The sequence below is a fragment of the Salmo salar genome, unplaced genomic scaffold (assembly GCF_905237065.1).
Source record: "Salmo salar unplaced genomic scaffold, Ssal_v3.1, whole genome shotgun sequence".
NCBI classification, from domain to species: Eukaryota; Metazoa; Chordata; class Actinopteri; order Salmoniformes; family Salmonidae; genus Salmo; species Salmo salar.
Window position 1 is genome coordinate 12,501 of NW_025550171.1, and position 15,000 is coordinate 27,500.

The 15,000-nt window shown below is 44.2% G+C and overlaps 1 pseudogene; it reads left to right on the forward strand.

Annotated features, from left to right (window-relative positions):
* LOC106588131 (G patch domain-containing protein 1-like) overlaps nt 1-15,000 on the forward strand; it is a 38,731-nt pseudogene that overhangs the window by 1,757 nt on the left and 21,974 nt on the right.

Consider the following 15,000-nt stretch of genomic DNA (forward strand, 5'->3'; position numbering starts at 1 on the left):
CGTGTGTAGATGAGCCTCTGAGGAAGCCAATCCCGCTGCACGAGCAGACCGTGAAGGATGAGAAGGGACGCTACCAGAGGTTCCATGGAGCCTTTACTGGGGGATTCTCTGCTGGGTACTTCAACACCGTGGGCACCAAAGAAGGTTGGTCCTGCTGTGGCAAAGGAGTGGGAGTCTGACTCACTCTCTCACAGACACACACAGACACACTCAGAGACACACACACACACACTTACTCAGAGACTCAGACACACTTACACAGACAGACACACACACACACACACACTCTCACTCAGAGACACCCACACACTCACTCAGAGACACACACTATCTCTCTATCTTACCCTCTCACTCACCCAGAGACGGTAGCATGTTGGCCTGTTAATGTCATCATGTGTTGTTTAACCAGCTTCTTTCTGAGGGACCATATACCACATTACCACATTATCACCATACCACATTACCACATTATCACTATACCACATTACCACCATACCACATTACCACCATACCACATTATCACCATACCACATTATCACAATACCACATTATCACTATACCACATTATCACCATACCACATTATCACCATACCACATTATCACTATACCACATTACCACTATACCACATTATCACCATAGCACATTATAACCATACCACATTACCACTATACCACATTATCACCATACCACATTATCACCATACCACATTACCACTATACCACATTACCACTATACCACATTACCACTATACCACATTACCACCATACCACATTACCACCATACCACATTATCACCATACCATATTACCACCATACTGAGGGACCAATGGGGGGGGGTGATTCTATACTGCCATTTTATTGCTATTTGATGTTCCAAACATATTGCTCACTGTTTGTCTGCTGCAGAGAGACAGAGAGATCATGAGAAAATGAGTTCTGATCAGTCGGGGAAATCAAAGTGCTGTAAACAACATGTTGGCTCGCTATTTAAAAAGAAGATGGAGGACGACCTATAGGATGAAAAATACCAGAGTTTAGACAAGCGCCAGCTAACGCTACCTACCTTTTTATGATTTCAATTGCTTTTTACAAATTAATAATTGGGAGTAAAATATTGATATAATATAGTCCCAAAAAAAATCTTGCAATGTGTGACCTGTATGAATCACTACTTGTTTCCTATCGCAGGGTGGACACCAGCAACCTTTGTTTCATCCAGACAGCAGAAAGCAGGCAGACAGAAAGCAGGCAGACAGAATGACAGGCCAGAGGACTTCATGGATGAGGAGGTAGAACAAACAAAACATCCCATATTATCTTATTAACAACAGTATGCACGAAAGGACTGATCGTACCAACTATTTCCCTTTCGACACATATATCACGGATGAGGAGGAACCTAGAATCTGGAAGAGAACACGTTATGCATTCTAGAGAACACGTTACGCATTCTAGAGAACACGTTACGCATTCTAGAGAACACGTTACGCATTCTAGAGAACACGTTACGCATTCTAGAGAACACGTTACGCATTCTAGAGAACACGTTACGCATTCTAGAGAACACGTTACGCATTCTAGAGAACACGTTACGCATTCTAGAGAACACGTTATGCATTCTAGAGAACACATTATACATTCTAGAGAACACATGCATTCTAGAGAACACATGCATTCTAGAGAACACGTTATGCATTCTAGAGAACACATTATACATTCTAGAGAACACATTATGCATTCTAGAGAACACATTATACATTCTAGAGAACACATTATACATTCTAGAGAACACATTACGCATTCTAGAGAACACATTACACATTCTAGAGAACACATTATACATTCTAGAGAACACATTATACATTCTAGAGAACACATTACGCATTCTAGAGAACACATTACACATTCTAGAGAACACATTATGCATTCTAGAGAACACATTACGCATTCTAGAGAACACATTACGCATTCTAGAGAACACATTACGCATTCTAGAGAACACATTACGCATTCTAGAGAACACATTATACATTCTAGAGAACACATTATGCATTCTAGAGAACACATTACGCATTCTAGAGAACACATTACACATTCTAGAGAACACATTACACATTCTAGAGAACACATTACGCATTCTAGAGAACACGTTATGCATTCTAGAGAACACGTTATGCATTCTAGAGAACACGTTATGCATTCTAGAGAACACGTTATGCATTCTAGAGAACACGTTATGCATTCTAGAGAACACGTTATGCATTCTAGAGAACACATTACACATTCTAGAGAACACATTACGCATTCTAGAGTCCCCGTTGTGCATTCTAGAGTCCCCGTTGTGCATTCTAGAGTCCCCGTTGTGCATTCTTGAGTCCCCGTTGTGCATTCTAGAGGCCACATCATGGACGAAATAAGAACTTTGTCAGCACAACAACCATTTCCCTTTGTGAACCAACACGACAACATGGGATGTATAATGTGTTCTGTTTCCTCAGGACCTGGGGGAGCACGGCATCGCCCCCAGACAAATCACCACTACAGCCGACTTTGCCTCAGGCAGGAAGGATGTGATCGCGGACAAGGCCAGAGTCATCACCTCTCTTTCAGCCCCTGTCCCCGGGGACACTGTCCTGGAAGACTTGGTGTCTCCAGCTAGGTAACTAACCACCGCGCTGAACAGACTGGACGTGGTCACTCTGGGCCCCCGTACGTCTCAAATGTCTTAACCTCTTGGGGCTAGGTGGGACGCTAGCGTGCCACCCGTGGTGCACTCCATCAACAGCAGGTGCATTTCAAGAGCGGCAAATTTGAATCCAAATAAATGTCAAAATTCAAATTTTTCAAAAATACAACTATGTTACACCATTTGAAAGATAAACATCTCCTTAATCTAACCACGTTTTACGATTTCAAAAAGGTTTTACGGCGAAAGCATAAATTTAGAGTATGTTAGGACAGTACATTTACAAGAGTTGTGTGTAATGTTTTGTCAAGTCAAAGACAGGGTCACCAAAACCATAAAACCAGCTAAAATGATACACTAACCTTTTACAATCTCCATCAGATGACACTCCTAGGACATTATGTTAGACAATGCATGCATTTTTAGTTCTATCAAGTTGATATTTATATCCAAAAACAGCGTTTTACTATGGCATTGATGTTGAGGAAATCGTTTCCCTCCAATAACCGGCAGTCAAGTCAGCGTCACAAATTAAATAATTAAAATTAGAAAACATTGGTAAAATATTATATTGTCATTTAAAGAATTATAGATTTACATCTTTTGAACGCAATCAACTTGCCAGATTTAAAAATAACCTTACTGGGAAATCACACTTTGCAATAATCTGAGCACTGCGCCCAGAAAAATACGCGCTGCGATACAGACTAGACGTCATGTTGGGGAGATCTAAAATCGAAAATACTATGTAAATAATCCATTACCTTTGATTCTCTTCATCAGATGTCACTTCCAGGTATCACAGGTCCATAACGAATGTAGTTTTGTTCAAAAAAAGCTCATCATTTATGTCCAAAAATCTCCGTCTCGTTAGCACATGATGTAAGCCAGCCGGACTTCTCGTCATGAACGAGGGGGAAAAAATATATTTCCGTTCGTTCAAACATGTCAAACGTTGTATAGCATAAATCATTAGGGCCTTTTTAACCAGAACATGAATAATATTCAAGGTGGACGAATGCATACTCTTTTATAACGTATTGGAACGAGGGTACCCAACATCAACTCGCGCGCAAGGTGTCTAATGGGCCATCATCGTTCCATGGCTCTTGTTCGGTCAGATCTCCCTCCAGAAGACTCAAAACACTTTGTAAAGGCTGGTGACATCTAGTGGAAGCAATAGGAAGTGCCAAAATATTCCTAAACCCCTGTGTTTTTCAATGGGATAGGTTTAAAGTCAATACAACACATCAGGTATCCACTTCCTGTCAGAAAATGTCTCAGGGTTTTGCCTGCCAAATGAGTTCTGTTATACTCACAGACACCATTCAAACAGTTTTAGAAACTTTAGGGTGTTTTCTATCCATATATAATAAGTATATGCATATTGTAGTTACTGGGTAGGATTAGTAACCAGATTAAATCGGGTACATTTTTTTTATCCAGACGTGCAAATGCTGCCCCCTAGACCCAACAGGTTAACAGTACAAGGGCTTTTCTACAATCAGGACCTCTCTGGACCTCTCTGGCCATGTAATAATTCATTGTGAGCTAAATGGTATAACTGATTCCAGATCAGCAGAACTACTCCTCTTGACACAGCCCCCCTTGGTATTCAGTGAGCTAAATAGTATAACTGATTCCAGATCAGTAGAACTACTCCTCTTGACACAGCCCCCCTTGGTATTCAGTGAGCTAAATAGTATAACTGATTCCAGATCAGTAGAACTACTCCTCTTAACACAGCCCCCCTTGGTATTCAGTGAGCTAAATAGTATAACTGATTCCAGATCAGCAGAACTACTCCTCTTGACACAGCCCCCTTGGTATTCAGTGAGCTAAATGGTATAACTGATTCCAGATCAGCAGAACTACTCCTCTTAACACAGCCCCCTTGGTATTCAGTGAGCTAAATGGTATAACTGATTCCAGATCAGCAGAACTACTCCTCTTAACACAGCCCCCCTTGGTATTCAGTGAGCTAAATAGTATAACTGATTCCAGATCAGCAGAACTACTCCTCTTGACACAGCCCCCCTTGGTATTCAGTGAGCTAAATGGTATAACTGATTCCAGATCAGCAGAACTACTCCTCTTAACACAGCCCCCTTGGTATTCAGTGAGCTAAATGGTATAACTGATTCCAGATCAGCAGAACTACTCCTCTTAACACAGCCCCCCTTGGTATTCAGTGAGCTAAATGGTATAACTGATTCCAGATCAGTAGAACTACTCCTCTTAACACAGCCCCCCTTGGTATTCAGTGAGCTAAATAGTATAACTGATTCCAGATCAGCAGAACTACTCCTCTTAACACAGCCCCCCTTGGTATTCAGTGAGCTAAATGGTATAACTGATTCCAGATCAGCAGAACTACTCCTCTTGACACAGCCCCCCTTGGTATTCAGTGAGCTAAATAGTATAACTGATTCCAGATCAGTAGAACTACTCCTCTTAACACAGCCCCCCTTGGTATTCAGTGAGCTAAATGTAGTTGCAGTTTGCCTGATGTTGCTACGAAGCGGACTGTCCTTGTTGTCTCCTGATAGGTCCTCCATGGGGGTGGAGTTACTGAGGAAGATGGGCTGGAAGGATGGGCAGGGGGTTGGACCCAGGGTGAAGAGGAAGCCGTCCAAGCAGAAAGCAGGTGGGTTACACTGAACAGTTAAAGCAGCAACGTTGTTAGCCTAATACATTGTATTGATTGTACAGATGGACTCTTTTAACTCTCACAAAGTAGTATTTTTACCCTTTTTAGCTTGTGATTTAAAATCATTGTAAAATGTTTCTCTTTTACAGATTCTGCAACGGGGGCGTTCGGCCCGGCCTCGGAATCACAGGTAACACGGTGGTTTTGTTTCAAACCGGGTTCGTTTTTTAAATTTCCATTTGATATAAATCGATATGTAGTTTGTTGTAGAACTACTTCCTGTCGCTGCAGTAGACTCTCAGCTTAGCAGCGATATGCAGTTTGTTGTAGAACTACTTCCTGTTGCTGCAGTAGACTCTCAGCTTAGCGGCGATATGCAGCTTGTTGTAGAACTACTTCCTGTCGCTGCAGTAGACTCTCAGCTTAGCGGCGATATGCAGCTTGTTGTAGAACAGTAGAACTACTTCCTGTCGCTGCAGTAGACTCTCAGCTTAGCAGCGATATGCAGCTTGTTGTAGAACAGTAGAACTACTTCCTGTCGCTGCAGTAGACTCTCAGCTTAGCAGCGATATGTAGTTTGTTGTAGAACTACTTCCTGTCGCTGCAGTAGACTCTCAGCTTAGCAGCGATATGCAGCTTGTTGTAGAACTCCTTCCTGTCGCTGCAGTAGACTCTCAGCTTAGCAGCGATATGCAGTTTGTTGTAGAACTACTTCCTGTCGCTGCAGTAGACTCTCAGCTTAGCGGCGATATGCAGCTTGTTGTAGAACTCCTTCCTGTCGCTGCAGTAGACTCTCAGCTTAGCGGCGATATGCAGCTTGTTGTAGAACTCCTTCCTGTCGCTGCAGTAGACTCTCAGCTTAGCGGCGATATGCAGCTTGTTGTAGAACTCCTTCCTGTCGCTGCAGTAGACTCTCAGCTTAGCAGCGATATGCAGCTTGTTGTAGAACAGTAGAACTACTTCCTGTCGCTGCAGTTTACTCTCAGCTTAGCAGCGATATGCAGCTTGTTGTAGAACTCCTTCCTGTCGCTGCAGTAGACTCTCAGCTTAGCAGCGATACGCAGCTTGTTGTAGAACTACTTCCTGTCGCTGCACTAGACTCTCAGCTTAGCAGCGATACGCAGCTTGTTGTAGAACTACTTCCTGTCGCTGCAGTAGACTGTCAGCTTAGCATCAACATGCTAAGCTGTGATGTGCAACTGTGATGTACCGTTCGGACACAAAATGACGGACAGTCCGATCAGCGAAGGAGCGTTAAGGCGGGACTACCGATCCTCCAATGGCTGTGGATGTGTAACCCAATACCCCGTAGTCATCCGAGGAAGGGAAGCGGCGCTGTCAGACAGAACAATCACGAAACAGATGTTGATTTCTAAGCTAATTACCTTGATAAAACTATTTTAAATGACAACGAAAGTCCCCAAAAATAGGCTACTTAACGTTTACCCCTCCCCATCAATGCAAAGGTAATGTGATTGGTCGACCCGTCCCCTTACTGTTATTAAACCACAGGATGAGGAAGACGGAGAATTCGTCCCTGTGAACGTGACCTTCGCTCCCGAAGACGTGACTCCCATAGACTTCGCCCCTAAAGTGGATCTCCACGGCCTGGGGTACCGGGGTCTGAACCCCCAGGCGGCCCTGAGGGGAGGTCCGGGCGCCGGACACATTAACCTGTTCACCGTGGACTCAGACAGGACCAACAGCCTGTTTGGAGAGGACAGGAAGGGACCTAAACGCAGAGGAGGAGTAGCAGGACAGGTATGTATGTATGTATGTATGTATGTATGTATGTATTACTGACTGACTGACTGGCTGTTGTCTGCTCTAATAGTAGGGAAAACACTGACTGACTGTTGTCTGCTCTAATAGTAGGGAAAACACTGACTGGCTGACTGTCAGCTCTAATAGTAGGGAAAACACTGACTGACTGACTGTCAGCTCTAATAGTAGGGAAAACACTGACTGGCTGTTGTCTGCTCTAATAGTAGGGAAAACACTGACTGGCTGTTGTCAGCTCTAATAGTAGGGAAAACACTGACTGGCTGACTGTTGTCTGCTCTAATAGTAGGGAAAACACTGACTGGCTGTTGTCTGCTCTAATAGTAGGGAAAACACTGACTGACTGGCTGTTGTCTGCTCTAATAGTAGGGAAAACACTGACTGACTGTTGTCAGCTCTAATAGTAGGGAAAACACTGACTGGCTGACTGTTGTCTGCTCTAATAGTAGGGAAAACACTGACTGACTGACTGTTGTCTGCTCTAATAGTAGGGAAAACACTGACTGGCTGACTGTTGTCTGCTCTAATAGTAGGGAAAACACTGACTGACTGACTGTTGTCTGCTCTAATAGTAGGGAAAACTCTGACTGGCTGTCTGCTCTAATAGTAGGGAAAACACTGACTGGCTGGCTGTTGTCTGCTCTAATAGTAGGGAAAACACTGACTGACTGGCTGTTGTCAGCTCTAATAGTAGGGAAAACACTGACTGGCTGACTGTTGTCAGCTCTAATAGTAGGGAAAACACTGACTGACTGGCTGTTGTCAGCTCTAATAGTAGGGAAAACACTGACTGACTGTTGTCTGCTCTAATAGTAGGGAAAACACTGACTGACTGACTGTTGTCTGCTCTAATAGTAGGGAAAACACTGACTGACTGACTGTCAGCTCTAATAGTAGGGAAAACACTGACTGACTGACTGTTGTCTGCTCTAATAGTAGGGAAAACACTGACTGACTGTTGTCTGCTCTAATAGTAGGGAAAACACTGACTGGCTGTTGTCTGCTCTAATAGTAGGGAAAACACTGACTGGCTGACTGTTGTCTGCTCTAATAGTAGGGAAAACACTGACTGACTGACTGTTGTCTGCTCTAATAGTAGGGAAAACACTGACTGACTGACTGTTGTCTGCTCTAATAGTAGGGAAAACACTGACTGACTGTTGTCTGCTCTAATAGTAGGGAAAACACTGACTGGCTGTTGTCTGCTCTAATAGTAGGGAAAACACTGACTGGCTGACTGTTGTCAGCTCTAATAGTAGGGAAAACACTGGCTGACTGGCTGTTGTCTGCTCTAATAGTAGGGAAAACACTGACTGACTGGCTGTTGTCTGCTCTAATAGTAGGGAAAACACTGACTGGCTGACTGTTGTCTGCTCTAATAGTAGGGAAAACACTGACTGACTGGCTGTTGTCAGCTCTAATAGTAGGGAAAACACTGACTGACTGGCTGTTGTCTGCTCTAATAGTAGGGAAAACACTGACTGGCTGACTGTTGTCTGCTCTAATAGTAGGGAAAACACTGACTGACTGGCTGTTGTCAGCTCTAATAGTAGGGAAAACACTGACTGACTGTTGTCTGCTCTAATAGTAGGGAAAACACTGACTGACTGACTGTTGTCTGCTCTAATAGTAGGGAAAACACTGACTGACTGACTGTCAGCTCTAATAGTAGGGAAAACACTGACTGACTGACTGACTGTTGTCTGCTCTAATAGTAGGGAAAACACTGACTGACTGTTGTCTGCTCTAATAGTAGGGAAAACACTGACTGGCTGACTGTTGTCTGCTCTAATAGTAGGGAAAACACTGACTGACTGGCTGTTGTCTGCTCTAATAGTAGGGAAAACACTGACTGGCTGTTGTCTGCTCTAATAGTAGGGAAAACACTGACTGGCTGACTGTTGTCAGCTCTAATAGTAGGGAAAACACTGACTGGCTGTTGTCTGCTCTAATAGTAGGGAAAACACTGACTGGCTGGCTGTTGTCTGCTCTAATAGTAGGGAAAACACTGACTGACTGGCTGTTGTCTGCTCTAATAGTAGGGAAAACACTGACTGGCTGTTGTCAGCTCTAATAGTAGGGAAAACACTGACTGACTGACTGTTGTCTGCTCTAATAGTAGGGAAAACACTGACTGACTGTTGTCTGCTCTAATAGTAGGGAAAACACTGACTGGCTGACTGTTGTCTGCTCTAATAGTAGGGAAAACACTGACTGACTGTTGTCTGCTCTAATAGTAGGGAAAACACTGACTGACTGGCTGTTGTCTGCTCTAATAGTAGGGAAAACACTGACTGACTGGCTGTTGTCAGCTCTAATAGTAGGGAAAACACTGACTGACTGACTGTCAGCTCTAATAGTAGGGAAAACACTGACTGACTGGCTGTTGTCAGCTCTAATAGTGGGGAAAACACTGACTGACTGACTGTTGTCTGCTCTAATAGTAGGGAAAACACTGACTGACTGGCTGTTGTCAGCTCTAATAGTAGGGAAAACACTGACTGACTGTTGTCTGCTCTAATAGTAGGGAAAACACTGACTGACTGACTGTTGTCTGCTCTAATAGTAGGGAAAACACTGACTGGCTGACTGTTGTCTGCTCTAATAGTAGGGAAAACACTGACTGACTGTTGTCAGCTCTAATAGTAGGGAAAACACTGACTGACTGTTGTCTGCTCTAATAGTAGGGAAAACACTGACTGACTGTTGTCAGCTCTAATAGTAGGGAAAACACTGACTGGCTGGCTGTTGTCAGCTCTAATAGTAGGGAAAACACTGACTGGCTGTTGTCAGCTCTAATAGTAGGGAAAACACTGACTGACTGTTGTCAGCTCTAATAGTAGGGAAAACACTGACTGACTGGCTGTTGTCTGCTCTAATAGTAGGGAAAACACTGACTGGCTGGCTGTTGTCTGCTCTAATAGTAGGGAAAACACTGACTGACTGTTGTCTGCTCTAATAGTAGGGAAAACACTGACTGGCTGGCTGTTGTCAGCTCTAATAGTAGGGAAAACACTGACTGACTGTTGTCAGCTCTAATAGTAGGGAAAACACTGACTGACTGACTGTTGTCAGCTCTAATAGTAGGGAAAACACTGACTGGCTGGCTGTTGTCTGCTCTAATAGTAGGGAAAACACTGACTGGCTGGCTGTTGTCTGCTCTAATAGTAGGGAAAACACTGACTGACTGACTGTTGTCTGCTCTAATAGTAGGGAAAACACTGACTGACTGTTGTCTGCTCTAATAGTAGGGAAAACACTGACTGGCTGACTGTTGTCTGCTCTAATAGTAGGGAAAACACTGACTGGCTGGCTGTTGTCAGCTCTAATAGTAGGGAAAACACTGACTGGCTGGCTGTTGTCTGCTCTAATAGTAGGGAAAACACTGACTGACTGGCTGTCTGCTCTAATAGTAGGGAAAACACTGCCTGGCTGTTGTCAGCTCTAATAGTAGGGAAAACACTGACTGACTGACTGTTGTCAGCTCTAATAGTAGGGAAAACACTGACTGGCTGACTGTTGTCAGCTCTAATAGTAGGGAAAACACTGACTGACTGTTGTCAGCTCTAATAGTAGGGAAAACACTGACTGACTGGCTGTTGTCAGCTCTAATAGTAGGGAAAACACTGACTGGCTGGCTGTTGTCTGCTCTAATAGTAGGGAAAACACTGACTGGCTGGCTGTTGTCAGCTCTAATAGTAGGGAAAACACTGACTGACTGTTGTCAGCTCTAATAGTAGGGAAAACACTGACTGACTGACTGTTGTCTGCTCTAATAGTAGGGAAAACACTGACTGACTGTTGTCAGCTCTAATAGTAGGCAAAACACTGACTGGCTGGCTGTTGTCTGCTCTAATAGTAGGGAAAACACTGACTGACTGTTGTCAGCTCTAATAGTAGGGAAAACACTGACTGACTGTTGTCAGCTCTAATAGTAGGGAAAACACTGACTGGCTGTTGTCTGCTCTAATAGTAGGGAAAACACTGACTGACTGTTGTCTGCTCTAATAGTAGGGAAAACACTGACTGGCTGACTGTTGTCAGCTCTAATAGTAGGGAAAACACTGACTGACTGGCTGTTGTCAGCTCTAATAGTAGGGAAAACACTGACTGGCTGACTGTTGTCAGCTCTAATAGTAGGGAAAACACTGACTGACTGGCTGTTGTCAGCTCTAATAGTAGGGAAAACACTGACTGGCTGACTGTTGTCAGCTCTAATAGTAGGGAAAACACTGACTGGCTGACTGTTGTCTGCTCTAATAGTAGGGAAAACACTGACTGGCTGGCTGTTGTCTGCTCTAATAGTAGGGAAAACACTGACTGGCTGTTGTCTGCTCTAATAGTAGGGAAAACACTGACTGACTGGCTGTTGTCTGCTCTAATAGTAGGGAAAACACTGACTGGCTGTTGTCTGCTCTAATAGTAGGGAAAACACTGACTGACTGTTGTCAGCTCTAATAGTAGGGAAAACACTGACTGGCTGACTGTTGTCAGCTCTAATAGTAGGGAAAACACTGACTGACTGTTGTCTGCTCTAATAGTAGGGAAAACACTGACTGGCTGGCTGTTGTCTGCTCTAATAGTAGGGAAAACACTGACTGGCTGTTGTCTGCTCTAATAGTAGGGAAAACACTGACTGGCTGGCTGTTGTCTGCTCTAATAGTAGGGAAAACACTGACTGACTGACTGTTGTCAGCTCTAATAGTAGGGAAAACACTGACTGACTGGCTGTTGTCTGCTCTAATAGTAGGGAAAACACTGACTGGCTGTTGTCTGCTCTAATAGTAGGGAAAACACTGACTGACTGACTGTTGTCTGCTCTAATAGTAGGGAAAACACTGACTGACTGTTGTCTGCTCTAATAGTAGGGAAAACACTGACTGACTGTTGTCTGCTCTAATAGTAGGGAAAACACTGACTGACTGACTGTTGTCAGCTCTAATAGTAGGGAAAACACTGACTGACTGGCTGTTGTCTGCTCTAATAGTAGGGAAAACACTGACTGACTGTTGTCAGCTCTAATAGTAGGGAAAACACTGGCTGACTGACTGTTGTCTGCTCTAATAGTAGGGAAAACACTGACTGGCTGTTGTCTGCTCTAATAGTAGGGAAAACACTGACTGGCTGACTGTTGTCTGCTCTAATAGTAGGGAAAACACTGACTGACTGTTGTCTGCTCTAATAGTAGGGAAAACACTGACTGACTGACTGTTGTCAGCTCTAATAGTAGGGAAAACACTGACTGACTGACTGTTGTCTGCTCTAATAGTAGGGAAAACACTGACTGACTGGCTGTTGTCTGCTCTAATAGTAGGGAAAACACTGACTGGCTGTTGTCAGCTCTAATAGTAGGGAAAACACTGACTGGCTGTTGTCAGCTCTAATAGTAGGGAAAACACTGACTGACTGTTGTCTGCTCTAATAGTAGGGAAAACACTGACTGACTGGCTGTTGTCTGCTCTAATAGTAGGGAAAACACTGACTGGCTGACTGTTGTCTGCTCTAATAGTAGGGAAAACACTGACTGACTGACTGTTGTCTGCTCTAATAGTAGGGAAAACACTGACTGACTGGCTGTTGTCTGCTCTAATAGTAGGGAAAACACTGACTGGCTGTTGTCTGCTCTAATAGTAGGGAAAACACTGACTGGCTGTTGTCAGCTCTAATAGTAGGGAAAACACTGACTGACTGACTGTTGTCAGCTCTAATAGTAGGGAAAACACTGACTGACTGGCTGTTGTCTGCTCTAATAGTAGGGAAAACACTGACTGGCTGTTGTCTGCTCTAATAGTAGGGAAAACACTGACTGACTGACTGTTGTCTGCTCTAATAGTAGGGAAAACACTGACTGACTGTTGTCTGCTCTAATAGTAGGGAAAACACTGACTGACTGTTGTCTGCTCTAATAGTAGGGAAAACACTGACTGACTGACTGTTGTCAGCTCTAATAGTAGGGAAAACACTGACTGACTGGCTGTTGTCTGCTCTAATAGTAGGGAAAACACTGACTGACTGTTGTCAGCTCTAATAGTAGGGAAAACACTGGCTGACTGACTGTTGTCTGCTCTAATAGTAGGGAAAACACTGACTGGCTGTTGTCTGCTCTAATAGTAGGGAAAACACTGACTGACTGGCTGTTGTCAGCTCTAATAGTAGGGAAAACACTGACTGACTGACTGTTGTCTGCTCTAATAGTAGGGAAAACACTGACTGACTGGCTGTTGTCTGCTCTAATAGTAGGGAAAACACTGACTGACTGACTGTTGTCTGCTCTAATAGTAGGGAAAACACTGACTGACTGACTGTTGTCTGCTCTAATAGTAGGGAAAACACTGGCTGACTGACTGTTGTCTGCTCTAATAGTAGGGAAAACACTGACTGACTGTTGTCAGCTCTAATAGTAGGGAAAACACTGACTGACTGACTGTTGTCAGCTCTAATAGTAGGGAAAACACTGACTGACTGGCTGTTGTCTGCTCTAATAGTAGGGAAAACACTGACTGACTGACTGTTGTCTGCTCTAATAGTAGGGAAAACACTGACTGACTGACTGTTGTCTGCTCTAATAGTAGGGAAAACACTGGCTGACTGACTGTTGTCTGCTCTAATAGTAGGGAAAACACTGACTGACTGTTGTCTGCTCTAATAGTAGGGAAAACACTGACTGGCTGTTGTCTGCTCTAATAGTAGGGAAAACACTGACTGACTGTTGTCTGCTCTAATAGTAGGGAAAACACTGACTGACTGTTGTCTGCTCTAATAGTAGGGAAAACACTGACTGACTGACTGTTGTCAGCTCTAATAGTAGGGAAAACACTGACTGGCTGACTGTTGTCTGCTCTAATAGTAGGGAAAACACTGACTGACTGTTGTCAGCTCTAATAGTAGGGAAAACACTGACTGGCTGACTGTTGTCAGCTCTCTGTATTGTTTGGTTGTTACTGGTCAGGTGCTCTGGGATTCTTGGCTTGACCCTTGACCCTTTGACCCCCCCCCCAGGGGTTTGGTGTGGGTGCGATGGAGGACGAGGACGATGACATCTACCACAGAGACGCCATGTCTAACTACGACACGGTGCTGGGAGGGGAGGAGCCTGGGGACGGCCTGTACGGATGGACCGCCCCCCAGCAGTACAACAGGAAGAAGACAGGTCTGAGATGACAGGAGATGGACGACTGTGGGACAGTTTCCCTGACACGGATTGAGCCTTGTCCTGGACTAAAACATATATTTTCAATGGAGAATCTTTGGGGTACCAGTTGTGTTTGTCCTGAATCTCTGGGGGAACAGGTCCTACCAGTTGTGTTTGTCCTGAATCTCTGGGGAACAGGTCCTACCAGTTGTGTTTGTCCTGAATCTCTGGGGGAACAGGTCCTACCAGTTGTGTTTGTCCTGAATCTCTGGGGAACAGGTCCTACCAGTTGTGTTTGTCCTGAATCTCTGGGGGAACTGGTCCTACCAGTTGTTGTCCTGAATCTCTGGGGAACAGGTCCTACCAGTTGTTGTCCTGAATCTCTGGGGAACAGGTCCTACCAGTTGTTGTCCTGAATCTCTGGGGAACAGGTCCTACCAGTTGTGTTTGTCCTGGATCTCTGGGGGACAGGTCCTACCAGTTGTTGTCCTGGATCTCTGGGGGACAGGTCCTACCAGTTGTTGTCCTGAATCTCTGGGGAACAGGTCCTACCAGTTGTTTGTCCTTCACTATGGAAGATTATGGTTCATACATTTGTTTAGGGTTTATGTGTAAGGGACTCTCTGTGCCTATTTATTCCGTGTCAAAGTCCTGCCCATGGACATAATGTAGATCACATCAATGATGATCACTGAATATTGTTGTCTAATCGTTTCTTCCTCCTCCTCCTTCTTCATCAGACCACAGTAA